This window comes from Triticum aestivum, chromosome 2D, assembly GCF_018294505.1.
Source record: "Triticum aestivum cultivar Chinese Spring chromosome 2D, IWGSC CS RefSeq v2.1, whole genome shotgun sequence".
NCBI classification, from domain to species: domain Eukaryota; kingdom Viridiplantae; phylum Streptophyta; class Magnoliopsida; order Poales; family Poaceae; genus Triticum; species Triticum aestivum.
This window is the reverse complement of record NC_057799.1, coordinates 230,672,102-230,691,899: the sequence shown is the minus strand read 5'-3', so window position 1 is coordinate 230,691,899 and position 19,798 is coordinate 230,672,102.

Here is a 19,798-nt window from a genome sequence, read left to right as displayed (position 1 = left end):
TGGAGCTTGCTCTTGGACCGGAGGTTCATTAGCTTGTTGCCATTAGCGTGCACGTTCACGGAGACGGCCTTGGAAACCATTGCCATGGAATGGATTTTGTGGAGCTTGATGAACTTCATGGTCTTGGCGACGATGCGAACAAGCTCGAGGAGGACTTGCATACGAAGAAGATTGCGAAAAATGTCGACTTGAGTGGCTCTGTCTTGATTACGATGAAGAGGTAGACAAGCGATTGGCCATCATCCCTTGTATGTCCTCCTTGAGAGATGCCATAGATGTGTCAAAGTATTCTTTCGTACGTTGTGTGGATTGATGCAAGTCGGTGGCGAGTATGTCGATGCGTTCGCCCAATGCTTCTTGTGCTTGATGCAAAGCTCTTTGTGCGCCAAAGAGGTGTTTCTTGGTGACGTAGTTGTTTGGGTCCTCATCTTTCTCGATCAAGAGTGGGTTCGAAGAAGTAGTTGGCATATCCATAATTGCAAGCAAATATGAGAGTGGAAGAAAGGAAAAAACCATACCAAATGTACCTTCACCGATGTTGAGAATGGATCAATGATTGCTCCATAGTGTAGCAAGGGAATAGCACAATTGGTACTGTATCTCGTCAATTTCTCACACCTACACAAATAAAGCTTATGGTGGAGCTTGGTGAGGATGGTGGCACAAAATTCATGCAATTGTTAGTGAGGTTCAATAATGTTGAAAAAGATTCGCAAATTCACAAATGCAACAAGTAGACCAATAACAAGGTATGGTACACGGAAACACACACACACAGAAGGATAGATGGGGTCGTGCAACCAAAAATGAGCTCAAAATGTGGAATCCACGGAAAAGGCTCTTGTTGCAAAACACAAGAGGGACACTAGCATGATTGCACAACAGGAGGATACGAGACTTGTGCACAACCTACAAAGAAAAAAATGCAATGACTTCTATCCAAAGTATGTTATATGTATGGTGTTCCGATGGTATTATCCAAGATGATCGAGTATGACAATCTTAATGTAGTATGATGCTATGGTTCTTGCCTAAAAGATCTTTGCTTATCTTTCTTTTTTCCTTAAAAGCTTGTTGGCTCTTTCTCTTTGAGCTCTTTCCATTGCCACTTATGCAAAACTTCACGAACCAAGATAGCAATTGTGTATATGCGATGACAATCTTGTGATACAATATCAAGATGTATGTACCAAGATGATATGGTATGTATGCAATGGGAATGATGGTCACTAATGTGCACAAGTAACATTGCCGGCAATACTCAATGGCTAATCTCGATGGGAAAGAGATGCAAAATGAGCTATGGAGGTTATCAATGTAATGGCAAGGAGTACACAAAGGTGTCATCAAAGTTACCGTACTTGCTTACGGTCGTGGGTGTCAAGATTGTGAGGTGGTCGTTGTCGATGACGAAGATGAGTGGTGGTGATATCATTGTCGAACCATCCCTAAGTAGCCAAAACACGTTAGGGAAAGGAAACCACAACTAAAGTTCTCAAAGAACAAACGTGTCAGATTTATCGGAGGTGGTATGGAATGGCAATGCGGAAGAGTGGGCAGTGGCTGAAAATTTTCGGCTGAAAAAAATCCAGTTTCGTCAGAGTTGGTCGGACGTCCAGTATGGGTCGGACGACCGGTGGTTTTCGGACATCCTGTACTGTCTGGTCGTCCGGTGCCTGGGCGATTCCGGGCACGGGATGAACTTCTAGGGTTCATGGTGGACAAGAGAAATTTTGTCAAAATTGGACGAATTTGTGGAATGAAATAGGGAAATTGATGGGGGGAAGCTAGATCTACCTGCAACACATCAAATCCACGGATCAAATCCAACAAAACTTCATCACACCAACAAATCACAAATACATTTGGGGCTATTTTTGTGGGGTTTTTTTTCGAAATTGGGACAAAATTAGGCTAGAAAAAATGGGGCAAGGACTCCAAATTCATGATCAACCTTGGCTCATGATACCAAGATGATATAGGGTGGATACCCTAGGGCCGATCTTTCACGAAATGGAGGGGATCCTACGAAGAAAGCAAAGAACACGATGGGAAACACGAGGAAAATCACAAGGGAAAACACTCAAATCAACGAGAACAATCACACATGTGCTAGATCCATGAACACAAAGAGTGATACAAGATTCAAACGCACCAAACGACCATGCAAGAGGCAGTAGTTCTTCCCGATATGGAGACGGGATCTTGAATCCACGAGGGGATCTTCCCTTGCGGGGTCTTGAATCCACTTGGGGTCTTCTCCGCGGAGGCCTCGGTCTCCAATGGAGTGTGTATCAAGTGGATGAGCAAAGATATCTAAAATGGGCTAATCCTTTGCTAACCCTAATAAGAGGGAGGAGGAGGAGTTTATATAATCTAGGGGGTGAATGGGTACATGGGCCTCGGCCCAAAATGCTGTGCACAGACAGGCGTCGGTTGTTCGGCCGCTACCGGACGTCCGGTGGCTTGCGGGGGTCCAGTCATCTGGTTGGGTTTGGACGTCTGGTGTTTTGGCTCTGGAGGGGTGATGTCAGATTTCCGGTCAGGGTCGGACGTCCAGTGCGGTCATTCATCGACCTCGGATGTCTGACGGCTTCTTCTCTTGGTCCTTGTGCTCAGTGTCCTCGTCGCCATGTCCAGTGGATGTAGTTGTTATGTGGCTTCCCTCTAAGTACCTGATCACACATAGGGTTTCCGCTTGTGGTAGTAGCCATGTCTCATATGAATGGTAAGTTTGGAGAGGAATGAGTTCAGCTTAGTTTCACTAGCCCTCGCTCGAGCTCTAGTCATTGGTCCATGTGGTGTCTTAGGAGACGCAGGGAGGTCCATGGGAATGACCGTAGGATGCTCCGCATCAGACGACCATGGAAATTCAACCGCGACGTCATCCACAACAGGCGAACCAATCACTATAGCTTCAAGATGAAGGGAAAGGAGTATGCGCTACGACCTATGCCTCCAAGCCAAGTGATTGCCGACAAGGAAGCATCCACCCATCATGGAGAGAATAGTGAGAGAGTGAGCCACCAAAAAGAGAGTGAGCGCCACAAGCCAAAATTGAGTGCCTCCACGATGAGCGACAAGAAAAACTTAGTCCTTTTAGCCACCAAAAGAGATATGAGAGATGTGTGTGAGAGCCCATTGAGTGTTCTTCACTATGTAATAGTGTGCAAAGATGAAGCGCCAAGAACTAACACCTCTCCCCTTCTACCTCTAGTGTTGTCTAATCTATTACAAGAGTTCGCGGACGTGTTTCCCAATGAGCTACCTCCCGGACTACCAGCACTTCGAGGCATCGAACACTGCACTGACCTCATCCCGGGTGCACCTTTACCAAACAAGGCACCATACCGCATCACCCCCGAAGAAACTAAGGAAATCCAAAGGCAAGTACAACAACTCATTGAGAACGGGAATGTACGTGAAAGCTTAAGTCCTTATGTCGTTACGGTTATTCTTGTGCCTAAATGGGATGGTAGTTCTTGCATGTGTTCCAATTGTCGTCCCATAAATGTTGTCACCATTCGCTATAGGCATCCCATCCCACGCCTTGATGATATGCTAGATTTTCTTAGCAGAGCCACTATTTTCTCAAAAATTGATCTTAAAATTGGTTATTACCAAATTTTAATTCAAGAGGGTGATGAATGGAAAACTTCTTTCAACACCAAGTTTGGCTTGTATGAGTGGCTAGTCATGCCTATGGGCTTATCCGAAGCACCTAGCACTTTCATGCATGTGATGCATTATGGTCTTCACAAATACATTGGCATATGTGTTGTGGTCTACTTTGACGATAAACTTGTGTTTAGCGAATCTCTAGAAGATCATGTCACCCATCTTAGGAATGTTTTGCAAACTCTTACGAAACGAGCAACTTTATGCTAATATGGAGAAATGCACATTTGGTGTTGATACGTCTCCGTCGTATCTACTTTTCCAAACACTTTTTCCCTTGTTTTGGACTCTAACTTGCTTGATTTGAATGGAACTAACCCGGACTGACGCTGTTTTCAGCAAACTTTCCATGGTGTTATTTATGTGCAGAAACAAAAGTTCTCGGAATGACCTGAAACTCCACAGAACATCTATTTGGAAAATAAGAAAAATACTGGTAGAAAAAGCCACGTCAGGGGGCCCACACCCTGTCCACGAGGGCGGAGAGCGCGCCTGCCCCCCTAGGGCGCGCCCCCTACCTCGTGGGCCCCCCTGACGCTCCACCGACCTCAACTCCAACTCCATATATTCACTTTCGGGGAGAAAAAAATCAGAGAGAAGGATTCAACGCGTTTTACGATACGGAGCCGCCGAGCCCTAAAACCTCTGGGGAGGGCTGCTCTGGAGTCCGTTCAGGGCTCCGGAGAGGGGAATCCGTCGACGTCGTCATTATCAACCATCCACCATCACCAATTTCATGATGCTCACCGCCGTGCGTGAGTAATTCCATCGTATGCTTCCTGGACGGTGATGGGTTGGATGAGATCTATCATGTAATCGAGTTAGTTTTGTTAGGGTTTGATCCCTAGTATCCACTATGTTGTCAGATTGATGTTGCTATGACTTTGCTATGCTTAATGCTTGTCACTAGGGCCCGAGTGCCATGATTTCAGATCTGAACCTATTATGTTTTCATTAATATATGTGAGTTCTTGATGCTATCTTGCACGTGTATAGTCACCTACTATGTGTTATGATCCGGCAACCCCGAAGTGACAATAATCGGGACCACTCCCGGTGATGACCATAGTTTGAGGAGTTCATGTATTCACTATGTTTTAATGCTTTGTTCCGATACTCTATTAAAAGGAGGCCTTAATATCCCTTAGTTTCCGCTAGGATCCCGCTGCCACTGGCGGGTAGGACAAAAGATGTCATGCAAGTTCTTTTCCATAAGCACGTATGACTATATTCGGAATACATGCCTATATTATATTGATGAATTGGAGCTAGTTCTTTGTCACCCTATGTTATGATTGTTACATGATGAACCGCATCCGGCATAATTCTCCATCACCGATCCAATGCCTACGAGCTTTTCACATATTGTTCTTCGCTTATTTACTTTTCCGTTGCTACTGTTACAATCACTACAAAATACCAAAAATATTACTTTTGCTACCATTACCGTTACCACTACTATCATATTACTTTGCTACTAAATACTTTGCTGCAGATACTAAGTTATCCATGTGTGGTTGAATTGACAACTCAACTGCTAATACTTGAGAATATTCTTTGGCTCCCCTTGTGTCAAATCAATAAATTTGGGTTGAATACTCTACCCTCGAAAACTGTTGCGATCCCCTATACTTGTGGGTTATCAAGACTATTTTCTGGCGCCGTTGCCGGGGAGCATAGCTCTATTCTTTGAGTCACTTGGGATTTATATCTGCTGGTCACTATGAAGAACTTGAAAGACGCTAAGACAACAATTTATCCCTCAACTACGATGGGAGGTAAGGAACTGCCACCTAGCTCTACACTTGATTCACCTTCCGTTTTGAGTAAGCTTGCGACACCTAAACCTACTTCTGCTATTCGTTTTGATATGTCGCATGTTATTGATGATGCCACTTCTGCTATGCATGATACTTATGATGAAACTACTTCTATGCTTGATACTACTGTGCCACTTAGTGAATTTCTTGATGAACAACTTTCTAGGGTTAGAGAGAAAGAAATTATTGAAACAGATAATATTGATGAAAGTGATGATGAAGACTCTCCTGTTATTCCCGAGGGTTATGTTTTTGAAAAAGAAGCTGCTTTAGCTATTTTAGCTTGCAAAGATAGATATGAGCTCAAGAGGTTATTAGCTAAATGGAAGCAGCAATCTCTTAATGCTAGAATGAAACCTGACCCTGCTTTTGCTACTTCACCTATCTGTGTTACCGATAAGGATTATGAATTCTCTGTTGATCCTGATATAATTACTTTGATTGAATCTGATCCTTTTCATGGCTATGAATCTGAAACTGTTGTGGCACATCTTACTAAATTAAATGATATAGCCACCCTATTTACTAATGATGAGAGATCTCACTACTTTTATATCCTTAAAATATTTCCGTTCTCATTAAAGGGTGATGCTAAGTTATGGTTTAATTCTCTTAATCATGGTTGTGTGCGTAGTCCCCAGGATATGATTTATTAGTTCTCTGCTAAATATTTTCCTGCTCATAAGAAACAAGCTGCTTTAAGGGAAATATATAATTTTGTGCAAATTGAAGAAGAGAGTCTCCCACAAGCTTGGGGAGGCTTCTCCAATTACTTAATGCTTTGCCTGATCATCCTCTTAAGAAAAATGAAATACTTGATATCTTTTATAATGGACTAACCGATGCTTCCAGAGATTACCTGGATAGCTGTGCTGGTTCTGTTTTCAGGGAAAGAACACCGGATGAAGCTGAAATTCTATTGAATAATATGTTGACAAATGAAAACAATTGGACACTTCCTGAGCCTATTCCTAAACCAACTCCGAAGAAGAGAGGTGTTCTATTTCTCATTCCTGAAGATATGCAAGAGGCAAAGAAATCAATGAAAGAAAAGGGTATTAAAGCTGAAGATCTTAAGAATTTACCTCCTATTGAAGAAATACATGGTCTTAATTTACCGCCTGTTGAAGAAACTTGTGATTTTAATCCTCCACCTATTGAAGAAACTCATGGTCTTGATAACCCGACACAGGTAGTAAAGGTAAATTCTCTTTATAGATATGATAAAGGTGAAATCCCTCCTACTAAAATTGCTAGCCAATGCTTGGATGAATTTGATAACTTTATGGTTAGGCAAGAAGATTTTAATGCTTATTTTGGTAGACAATTAAAACAAAATGCTTATATGATTGAACACTTGGGTGATTATATGTCTAGAGTTAAAGGTGAACTTAAACTCATTACTAAACATGCTACTATGGTTACCACTCAAGTAGAACAAGTACTTAAAGCTCAGAATGATTTGCTCAATGAATTGAATAGTAAGAAAAATGATTATGCTATTAGCACTACTAGAATTAGCTTATTTGTCGTCTGCCAGTTCTTTGCCGTCTGCTGGCTGACGGCAAAGAAGGTCTTTGCCGTCCGCTTCAGGAAAACGGACGGCAAAGAACTGGCTGATGGCAAAGAAGGTCTTTGCCATCAGCATGTTCTTTGCCGGCCACTGGCTGACGGCAAAGAGAGAGCTGGCCCCACTAAACGAGCTAATTGGAAAAAACTTAACGGCCCCCCTCTTTGCTGTCTGCTAGCAGACGGCAAAGAGGAAACAAAGCGGACGGCAAAGGGTGGGCGGACGGCAAAGATGTGACCTAACAAATGGCCGAGCCCCACCCTGCCGTTGCCCCACCTCCTCTATCCCTATCCCCTCTCTCTCCACCCCACCCCTCTCTCTCCCGCTCGTCTCTCCCTCTCCCTCCCGCGGGAAGCTACGCCGGCCGATTCCGGCGAGCTCCGGCGGGATTCGACGACGCCCGCCCCACAGCCGAGAGCCTCCCAACCCCGCGCCGCTGTGCCACCTCGCCTCCGCCCGCCGGTGCGCGCTGCCACCTCACCATTTCCCCTCACCCTTGTCTCCCTCGCTCAGATCCGCCACCGCCGCCTCCTCCGCCAAGCCCGCCGCCCCCAAGGTTCGATCTTCCGCGTCCCTTCCCCTTCCTTCCCCGGCCCCGATCCTCTGTTTCTTTTCTTTTCTGGTCTGATCTCCTTTTTTATGTTGGATTTGGAAGCGCAGGCGAGGTCCATGGACGACATCTACGACGACGATGATGAGGATGAGGAGGAGGGGGAGGACGACCAGGACATGCGCGACCCCACCCCCGAGCCCAACGAGCTCGACGAGGACATTCGAGTCCGACCTCGAGCTCGACCACGACGGTGTCGTCCACCCCGACCACCACGAAGCGCCACAGAAGGTCGCCTGCTCTCTTCACCCCCATCTCTGTTTCCTTGTTTCCATCGTCGTTCTGCTCTGCTCTGCTAGTCTAGATTCACGGTCAACTCGCATCACAGCAAGCTCTAGTTATCGCTCCTGTTCTTGGCCCCTTCGGGGGTTCACAGTGGACTGACCGGATGCAGGAAATGTGCCAACTTCCTCTGGCGAAACCCTACTGCCTTGCCCTAGATGTCTAAATTGTTGCCTTTTAGCCCAAGATTATGCTGTTTTCTTCTCTAACTTGTCACACACCACTGTCCTTCTCCAGTCTAGATCTTTTATTACCACCTGCAACCAAGGATTTTCTTTTTTTCTTCTTTATTTAATGGTGATGATTCGTCAATCCTCACTGCCCTCTTACTATTCTAGTCTAGTTGTTCATAACCATGTCAGCCTAGCTGTTTATGACCATGATACCTTGCTCCACATTGTTGTTACCTGACACAGCCTAGGATTATATTGTTTTCTTGTCCACAAGTCCAATGATATCTTGCGCAAGCAGACCGCTCTCAAGGTTGGTTCTTCATAATAACTTGTCTATCAACGTGCTTCTTCTGCTTCTAGAGGTTAATTAATTGTTCTGCCAAGCAGACTGCTCTCAAGGGCTTGTGCTTGTCTTGTGTATCAGCGTTCTTGTTCTGCTTCTAGCACTGGGTCTGTCCCTTCTATTGAGGAAGCCGGCTGGCAGACTGCTGCCGTCACTAAATCCCTAACGTTGGGGCCGTGTTAACTCCATTTGATTGTCAAATTGCTTAGATAACTCAATTTGATTGTGCTCATAGTGATTCTGGCATGCTATATTTTTTATTGCGGTGGATGGTATTCTCTTTTCCCACACAGCATGATTTCCCCTTTTGGGGCCTCTCTGCTTCAAATTATTCCATATGATTGTAATATGCGGCCTTGAAAAACTCCTATGGTTTTCTATGATGGACTCAAACATCATGTCGATCATATTGTATCAAGAGAGGGCATGACACTGCAACCCAGTGATTTTCCTATTTATGGTATTTTAGGTCCTGTGAACCAATTTGGCCCTTGGTCATTTCTTGAACTCAATCAGTAACTCATTTGTGCAAAAAACTTAACGATGTGTGTACCTGTGTGTTCTGTTCTGTTTTGAAGTGGATAACATTGCCCCGTGTTTCACTTGGAAATAACTTATGTTTGTTGAATAATAGGAATTTATGCACCATTTCTATTTTTTCATAACTCTTAAACTAGCACTGCTCTCCTTAAAATTTCTAATCAGGCTGACTGTTGTTTTGTGCTCCACAGATACAACGGTCCAGCAGGCTGCTATGGTGGTCAAGTGTGTGCTGCCTAGGAAAATAGATATTTAGTTTTAGGTCATTTCTTGTAATTTCAGATATGGAGTGCTTGTCTTTAGTTTTTGTTTTTACTTTGTGAAACTTGCTACCTATGGATGAAACTGTGTAATATTGATGAAACTATGTATATGTATGGATTAAACTTGCTACTAATGGTAACATGTGTTGGATATCCTATATTGGTCATATATATATATGTGTGTGTGTGTGTTTGATTTTCTTTGAAAATGAATGGATATAAGAAGAAACAGAATTAATGCCTATTTGGTCTCTTTGCCATCTGCCAGCAGATGGCAAAGAGCATGCAGTCTTTGCCGTCAGCGGCGGATAGCAAAGGCTGTCATTAGACGCCTATCGGACTAACAACAAATTTATTGCTGTCGGCTTTCTTTGCCGTCCGCCACTGATGGCAAAGGCCCCTTTGCCGTCCGCTTCATAAAGCAGATGGCAAAGAAGCTCTTTACCGTAGCCTACTTTGCTGGAGCCTTTTGCCGTCCGCGGCAGACGGCAAAGGCCTTTGCCGTCCGTGACAGACGGCAAAGGCCTTTGCCGTCCGTGACAGACGGCGAAGGCCTTTGTCGTCCGCCATCCTTGCCTCCCCTTTGTCGTCCGCTTCATAAAGCAGACGGCAAAGAAGCTCTTTACCGTAGCCTACTTTGCCGGAGCCTTTTGCCGTCCGCGGCAGACGGCAAAGGCCTTTGCCATCCGCGACAGACGGCGAAGGCCTTTGTCGTCCGCCATCCTTGCCTTTGCCGTCTGTCGTGGCAGACGGCAAAGTAGCTGATTCCTGTAGTGTAGAGTGGCTACTAGAACTGGTAACATGACTCAGGAACCTTTGTATCCTGAAGGCCACCCCAAGAGAATTGAACAAGATTCTCAGAGAAATAATATTGATGCACCTAGTTCTTCTAAAAAGAAGAAAAAGAAAAATGATAGGACTTTTCATGCTTCTAGTGAACCTATTGCTGAACCACCTGAGAATCCAAATGATATTTCTATTTCTGATGCTGAAACACAATCTGGTAATGAACATGAATCTAGTGAAAATGTTAATGATGATGTTCATGATGATGCTCAACCTAGTAATGATAATGATGTAGAGATTGAACCAGTTGTTGATCTTGATAACACACAATCAAAGAATCAACGTTATGATAAGAGAGACTTTGTTGCTAGGAAGCACGGTAAAGAAAGGGAGCCATGGGTTCAGAAACCCATGCCTTTTCCTCCCAAACCATCCAAGAAAAAAGATGATGAGGATTTTGAGCGCTTTGCTGAAATGATTAGGCCTATCTTTTTGCGTATGCGATTAACTGATATGCTCAAAATGAATCCTTATGCTAAGTATATGAAAGATATTGTTACTAATAAAAGAAAGATACTGAAAGCTGAAATTTCCACCAGGCTTGCTAATTACACTTTTAAGGGTGGAATACCTAAGAAACTAGGAGATCCAGGAGTACCTACTATACCATGCTCCATTAAAAGAAACTATGTTAAAACTGCTTTATGTGATCTTGGAGCCGGTGTTAGTGTTATGCCTCTCTGTTTATATCGTAGACTTGATTTGAATAAGTTGACACCTACTGAAATATCTTTGCAAATGGCTGATAAATCAACTGCTATACATGTCGGTATTTGTAAGCATGTGCCTGTTGTAGTTGCAAATGTTACTATTTTGACGGACTTTGTTATTCTTGATATTCCCGAGGACGATAGTATGTCTATTATTCATGGAAGACCCTTTTTGAATACTGCAGGGGCTGTTACTGATTGCAACAAAGGCAATGTCACTTTTCATGTTAATGGTAATGAGCATACGGTACACTTCCCGAGGAAACAACCTCAAGTCCACAGTATCAATTCTATTGGAAAAATTCCATCAATTATTTTTTGAGGTTTTGAATTTCCTCTTCCTACTGTCAAGAAAAAATATGATATTCTTATTATTGGGGATGTGCATATCCCCGTTGAGGTAACATAGTGTTATTCGAAATTTCTCCGGTTCCATGTTATTCGGAATGAGTTTGTTAACCAGATTTGATCAACCTTGTTAGTGGATTCCTTTTGATGAGCATGAGATGGATCAAACTAGAAGGCACAACCTCCTGTACCCTCTTTCGACTTTCTGTTATTTAGTTGAAATAAAGTAAAAATAGTATTTTCCTGTCTGCTTTCTGATTTATCCGTGCAATATAAAAAAATACCACGAAAATAGAAGTTCTCCAAATGCCCTGAAAATGGAATATGATTTTTTTGGAATATTTGACAATATCTGGCACTGAGAACACAATAGGAGGGGCAAGCACCTGGCCACGAGGGTGGAGGGTGCGCCCACCCCTACAGGGCGCGCCCCCTGCCTCGTGGGCCCATGGTGGCTCCCCTCCACTTATTCCTGCGCCCACACACTTCTTCCTCCCAAAAAAATCACCATCCAGCTCAAGCACGAGTTCTAGCTCATTTTGCTGCGATTTTCGATCTCCTTGCTTAAAGCACCTCTCACAAAACTGCTTGGGGAGATTGTTCCTTGGTATGTGACTCCTCCATTGGTCCAATTAGTTTTTCTTCTAGTGCTCTATTCATTGCAAATTTGTGCTGCCTAGGTGACCATGTTCTTGAGCTTGCATGTCAAATTTATATGGTTCCAAGTAGTTCTAATGCATGATATAGGCTCTAGCCACTTGTAGGAGTAGTTGCTATCAATTTTGTTGAGTTTGGTTCACTTTTGTTTGAAGTTACTAAAAATTGCAGAAATTTTTCAGAGGAAGAAATGTGCTTAGGAAAATGTTCCAAGGTGGTTCTTCAAGGAAGTAAGGACCCAGGCTTGCAATGCGTGATGCTGACGATGAGCCACCAAGGGACGCTCCAGTGCGGCCTTGTGAATGGCCTTCAGAAAACTTTATGGATCGAGCGGGAATCAAGGAAGAATTTAACGCATATTTGCATAACGCTGATCTAGTGAGCTTCGAGGCAGAGAAGTGCCGCCAATACCACTATCTCACTAGTTCATTTGTGAGGAGGCAAAAGGAAGATATGTTATTACCAAAGAGGAGGCAGATGAGTACGAGAGGAGGGCGGAGGCAGCTCGCCGCCACGCTGCAGCTCAGGAGGCAATAACTGCCGCAGCTCAGTACGACCCCGGCTACAACTATGGATATCCACTAGGCCATCCGTGGCAATAAACCAACTTAGGCCAAAAGCCTATGCTTGGGGGAGTACGTATCTCTCACCGACATTACATTTATGTTCACACACTCATTGCTAAATGTCGGTGCTCATACTTTTTCACTGTAATATCCATGCCAGTTTATTTTTCTTTTTCTTGCTTTCTTCTTGTGTGTTTAAAAAAAACCTTAAGAAAACCAAAAAAAATTAGTTGTAGCTTTTAGCTAGTTTACTTTCTTGCTATAGTAGTAATAATTAAAAAGAAAACCCAAAAAGATTTCCTGTTCTTCTTTTGCTTGTTGATAGCTTTCCCGTGTAAATAGTTTTATTTCTTTTCTTTTCTTTGGGGGTCAATAGGAGAAGACCATGATTAAATTGTTGAAATGGCTCTTATATGCATTATTGTTGATTTAACCAAGAGCCCATATTGCCTTGTCTTCTCCTGTTTATTGAATGCTCGCAGATTCCAGCTTAGTCTAATGCACGTGCACTCTTATTATTTTCACCTCGTTCGGTCGTGCAAGTGAAAGGCAATTATGACGATATATGATGGACTGACTCAGATGAGAGAAGCTGGTATGAACTCGACCTCTCTTGTTTTTGTAAATATGATGAGTTCATCGTTCCTGATTCAGCCTATTATGAATAAACATGTTTGCAATGACAATTAGAGATCATAGTTGCTTGTGGCATGCTTGATTAGCTATGACTTATAATGGTTTAACTTGCGTGCCAACATGCTATTAAAATGGTTGTGATGTGGTATAGTGGGGTGGTATCCTCCTTTGAATGATTTAAGTGACTCGACTTGGCACATGTTCACACATGTAGTTGAAACAAATCAACATAGCCTTCACGATATTTATGTTCATGGTGGATTATATCCTACTCATGCTTGTACTCAATGTTTATTAATTTTAATGCATGTTCATGACTGTTGTCGCTCTCTAGTTGGTCGCTTCCCAGTCTTTTGCTAGCCTTCACTTGTACTAAGTGGGAATACTGCTTGTGCATCCAATCTCTTAAACCCCAAAGTTATGACATATGAGTCTACCATACCTTCCTATATGCGGTATCTACCTGCCGTTCCAAGTAAATTTGTATGTGCCAAACTCTAAACCTTCAAATGAAATTCTGTTTTGTATGCTCGAATAGCTCATGTATCAACTAGGGCTGTCCGTATCTTCCATGCTAGGCGGGTTATTCTCAAGAGGAGTGGACTCCGCTCCTCACTCACGAGAAAATGGCTGGTCAACGGGATGCCCAGTCCCATGCTTTATGCAAACTAAATCAAAATTGCAAACAAAACTCCTCCTGGGACTGTTGCTAGTTGGAGGCACTCGTTGTTTCGAGCAAGCCATGGATTGATGCTTGTTGGTGGAGGGGGAGTATAAACTTTACCATTCTGTTTGGGAACCGCCTATAATGTGTGTAGCATGGAAGATATCGCCATCTCTTGGTTGTTATGTTGACAATGAAAGTATGCCGCTCAAAATATTATTTATCTCTATTTCAAAACCGAGCTCTGGCACCTCTACAAATCCCTGCTTCCCTCTGCGAAGGGCCTATCCATTTACTTTTATGTTGAGTCATCACCCTCTTATTAAAAAGCACCAGCTGGAGAACACCGCTGTCATTTGCATCCATTACTATTAGTTTATATTGGGTATGACTATGACTGGATCTCTTTTACCATGAATTACAATGTTTAGTCAGTCCTTGATCTTTAAAGGTGCTCTGCATTTATGTTTTGCGGTCTCAGAAAGGGCTAGCGAGATACCATCCTGTTATATCATATCATGATTGTATTCACAAAGTGTTGTCATCCGAGATTTATTATTATGGCTCGCTAGTTGATAATGCTATTGATATGAGTAAACATGAGACCTGAGAGTTATTGCAAATGTGGTTAGTCATAATCTTTGCGGAAAACTTGAATGCTGGCTTTACATATTTGCAACAACAAGAGTAAACAGAGTTTGTAAAAGTTTTTCTTTAGCACTTTTAGTTTATCAACTGAATTGCTTGAGGACAAGCAAAGGTTTAAGCTTGGGGGGAGTTGATACGTCTCCGTCGTATCTTCTTTTCCAAACACTTTTGCCCTTGTTTTGGACTCTAACTTGCATGATTTGAATGGAACTAACCTGGACTGACGCTGTTTTCAGCAGACTTTCCACGGTGTTATTTATGTGCAGAAACAAAAGTTCTCGGAATGACCTGAAACTCCACGGAACATCTATTTGGAAAATAAGAAAAATACTGGTAGAAAAAGCCACGTCAGGGGGCCCACACCCTGTCCACGAGGGTGGAGGGCGCGCCTGCCCCCCTAGGGCGTGCCCCCTACCTCATGGGCCCCCTGACGCTCCACCGACCTCAACTCCAACTCCATATATTGACTTTCAGGGAGAAAAAATCAGAGAGAAGGATTCATCGCGTTTTACGATACGGAGCCGCCGCCAAGCCCTAAAACCTATCGGGAGGGCTGATCTGGAGTCCGTTCGGGGCTCCGGAGAGGGGAATCCATCGCCGTCGTCATTACCAACCATCCTCCATCACCAATTTCATGATGCTCACCGCCGTGCGTGAGTAATTCCATCATAGGCTTGCTGGACGGTGATGGGTTGGATGAGATCTATCATGTAATCGAGTTAGTTTTGTTAGGGTTTGATCCCTAGTATCCACTATGTTCTAAGATTGATGTTGCTATGACTTTGCTATGCTTAATGCTTGTCACTACGGCCCGAGTGCCATGATTTCAGATCTGAACCTATTATGTTTTCATGAATATATCTGAGTTCTTGATCCTATCTTGCAAGTCTATAGTCACCTACTATGTGTTATGATCCGGCAACCCCGAAGTGACAATAATCGGGACCACTCCCGGTGATGAACATAGTTTGAGGAGTTCATGTATTCACTATGTGTTAATGCTTTGTTCTAGTACTCTATTAAAAGGAGGCCTTAATATCCCTTAGTTTCCGCTAGGACCCCGCTGCCACGGGAGGGTAGGACAAAAGATGTCATGCATGTTCTTTTCCATAAGCACGTATGACTATATTCGGAATACATGCCTACATTACATTGATGAATTGGAGCTAGTTCTGTGTCACCCTATGTTATGATTTTTACATGATGAACCGCATCCGCCATAATTCTCCATCACCGATCCAATGCCTACGAGCTTTTCACATATTGTTCTTCGCTTATTTACTTTTCCGTTGCTACTGTTACAATCACTACAAAATACCAAAAATATTACTTTTTCTACCATTACCGTTACCACTACTATCATATTACTTTGCTACTAAATACTTTGATGCAGATATTAAGTTATCCAGGTGTGGTTGAATTGACAACTCAACTGCCAATACTTGAGAATATTCTTTGGCTCCCCTTGTGTCGAATCAATAAATTTGGGTTGAATACTCTACCCTCGAAAACTGTTGTGATCCCCTATACTTGTGGGTTATCAGGTGTTGACAAGCTTATTTTCTTGGGTTTTGTTGTGTCTTATAAGGGTGTTCATGTTGACGAGACTAAAATTGATGCTATTAAAACTTGGTCACAACCAACCAACTTGCAAAAAGTGTGTAGCTTCCTTGGCCTAGCCGGTTTCTATCATCACTTTGTTAAGCACTTTAGCACCATTGCTTAACCATTACATGCTTTGAGTAAGAAGAATGCACCCTTTGTTTGGGGACCCTCTCAAGCTACCTCATTTGATGAGCTTAAGAATATGCTTACACATGCTCCTTTGCTTGCATTACCCAACTTTGATAAAACTTTTGAGGTACATTGCGATGCTAGTGGTAATGGTAGAGGTGGCGTGTTGATGCAAGAAAAGCGACCAATCACTTATTTAGCGAGTAACTTTCTGGAGCACAACTTAACTATCCCATATATGACAAAGAGTTGCATGCTTTGGTGAGAGTACTGCATGTTTAGGAGCATTATCCCACCCTCATGAATTTGTTCTTCAGACGGATCATGAAATGCTAAATACCTTAAAGGTCAAACGAAATTGAATAAGCGACATGCCAAATGGAGTGAGTTCATTGAGTATTTTCCTTATGTGATCAAGTACATCAAAGATAAGGAAAATGTTGTGGCGGGCGAGCTTTCCCACAAATGTATGCTTGTAACTCAACTTGAATTGAATGTCATAGGATTAGAGAACATCAAAGACTTGTATGCGTATGATGTTTCTTTTGCAATTCCTTACGCCAAATGCTTGACTCGCATTTATTGGGAGAGATATTACATCAAAGATGGTTATCTAATGCGAGCTAACAAACTTTGCATACCCGAGTCTTCTGTTCATTTGTTGCTTTTCCAAGAAGCTCATGGTGGAGGACTTATTGGGCACTTTGGACGCGACAAGACATTCACTACGCTCTCCAAGAACTACTTTTGGCCCAAGATGTTTCGCGACGTCACACGCTACACAAGTCGGTGCTCTACATGTCGCAAAGCTAAGTCTAAAGCTCAATCCCATGGTCTCTATATGCCACTTCCTATTCCGTATCACCCATGGGAAGATATTAGTATGGACATTGTGCTTGGTTTTCCTAGAACTCAAAATGGAAAATATTCGGTATTTGTTGTTGTGGATCGTTTCTCTAAAATAGAACATTTTATTCCATGCAACAAGATAGACGATGCTTCACATGTTGCAAATCTCTTTTGTTGGGAAATCTTGCGTCTACATGGAGCGCCCAAGACTACTGTGTTGGACTGCGACATCAAGTTCCTTGGCTACTTTTGGAAGGCCCTATGCGCCAAGCTTGGAATCAAGCTACTATTCCCATCGGTATACCATCCACAAACTGACGGCCAGATGGAGGTCACCAACCGGACGCTATCTACACTTCCTCAAGTCTTGATCAAGAAGAACATCAAGGAGTGGAAGGATGCTTGCCCATCGTTGAGTAAACCTACAATCGAGCAATACACTCTACTACCGGCAAGTCCCCTTCAAGGTCGTCTATTGATTCAATCCATTCTCCCCATTGGACATTATGCTGCTACCTCTTCAAGAGTGCATCAACATGCACGCGAGTGCGCGGCAAGCTATCTCATCAAGTACAACAACTCGCGACCAAGATCAACATCAGCAAGCAACCCATGATATTCAACATTAGAGATCTTGTGTGGTTACACTTTGCAAGGACCGCTTCCCAAACAAACAAAAGTCCAAACTCCTAACTCGAGCTGATGGACCCATCAAGGTGCTAGCACGCTACATCAACAATGCATACAAGATCGACATCCCATGCAACAAGTACAACGTGAGTGACATCTTCAACATCACGGATCTATGTCCCTTCCATGGTGATGAAGATTTTGATACGAGGTCAGATCTTTCTCAAAGGGGGGAGATGATGCGGAGCATCCCAAGGTCATCCCCATGGACCTACCTTCGTCTCCCCAAGCGCCAAGTTGACCAATGGCACTTGCACGTGCAACAGCTCTCGAGATCGAGGTGACTAAGGGAGTCCTAGAATAAGGGGTCCTCGGACTATTGGGCTACCCTACGACTACTAGAAGACCAAGCTACAAGGTGACTCCGTGTCCGGACAGGAAACCTTCGAAGCCTTGGTGTGTCCTTCAAGTCAAGATGGAAGAATCAACATGTTTATTCCCTGATGGCGACTGACCATGTGTAACTCTAGGTACCGCCGCCATCTATATAAGCCAAAGGGCTTATTCCGGAGAGGCTAGAAGAAGAACCATCATCCTACTCACCTAGGGTTTAGTTCATCTAATCTCGTGGTAGATTGACTCTATACCCATCGTATACACATCAATACAATCAAGCAGGGTGTAGGGTTTTACCTCTGCGAGAGGGCCCGAACATGGGTAAATAATGTCCCTGTGTTCTCATGTTCCCCATCGATCTAAGTTCACAGCTCGGGACCCCTTACCCAAGATCTACCAGTTTTGACACAGACATTGGTGCTTTCGTTGAGAGTTCCACTGTGCGATCGCTGAAGGATCGATGCCTCGCCTAGTCATCAGAGATGGCATCCGCACCAGGGACATCTTTGTTCCCTGCCAGCTCTTCGCATTCGACAGCATCGTTCTGCATGCCAACCCTGAGCATCAAATTAGGTTTGGCAACCTGGAGTACATCGCCGACGCTCGGGGCGAACTGATCTTCACCGGGTTCTCAACCTCATCTAAGGAGCCCCAAAACCCTGAGGCTTCGTCCTCGGATTTTCTTTCCGACCCTATCTTTGGGTCGGCCCTTACATCGGATCCAGCTTCAAGCCTAGAGACGGCTTCGATGCCCGAAGTCAACCTTGGCCGGACAAGCCCCTTACAATACCACACCGGAGTTTGACTCCGAAAAAATCCCAGATACCGATCTGGCTAGTCTCTCCCTGTTAAACGAGATGTTAGATTGGATCCAGACAATGCGCATCAGAGGTGCCCCTCCTTCCAACTATGATCGGATTGGGCCCGATGCAGATATTGGGGAATTTTTGTCCCACCCACCACCCACTTGGTACCCACTGTCGAAGATTTAACCGACATGCTGGACTACGCTTCTGAGGAGGCCGACGACATGGATGAAGATGTCGACGCCATGGCCTATACTGCTACTGCCCCTCTGATGAGGACATCAATACCATTTTTACACCCACAGCCCCTGGTTCTATACATACTGGACCAATTACTAGACCAGGTACTTTCGTTTCTTGGTAAATATTCTAATGGTCGTGACAATATGACGCTGCCTAATTGGATACATTTGCTTTGCTTACAAATGAAGGCCCTAGCTTGGACAAGAAAGATGAGCCTTGGAGTAAGTTCAAGCATGGAGATGATGGCATGCGCAAGGGGAACAAGAATGAAGTTTCAAGTGATGATTTCAGGACTTTTAAGCCACCATAATGAGTGTATGAAGGCTTGGACGAAATATACAAGATGCCACATTCTAAATTTCATCCAGAGGCTATTATAGGTGCTGCATCACCCTATTATTGGGACAGGCCCATGTAATTTCGAAATACTTGAGTATAGGCTATTTTTAGAGTACGTATGTGTGGGAAACAAGAGTTAGAGATGGTTTCGGACACCTCCTCCAAGGGCCACGAAACCCCCCCCCCCCTCTTCCTCCATATATACAGCCCTTAGGGCGTCATTTAGACTTTGGGATTTGTTTAAATTAAAAGTTCGCCATAGCTGCAACTTCACGTACTTCGTTTGTGTTCAACGACCAGACTAAGACGTCACAGAACCCCAGTTGATCAATAAAGCTTTCCTCCTATATATATTCGCAATATCCATATTGCAACCTCAGTTTCTTGCTTGTTCTTCGTTTGCTCGCAGGAAATAGACCCTCGTGGTCAGGTTGATCATGCTCCGGC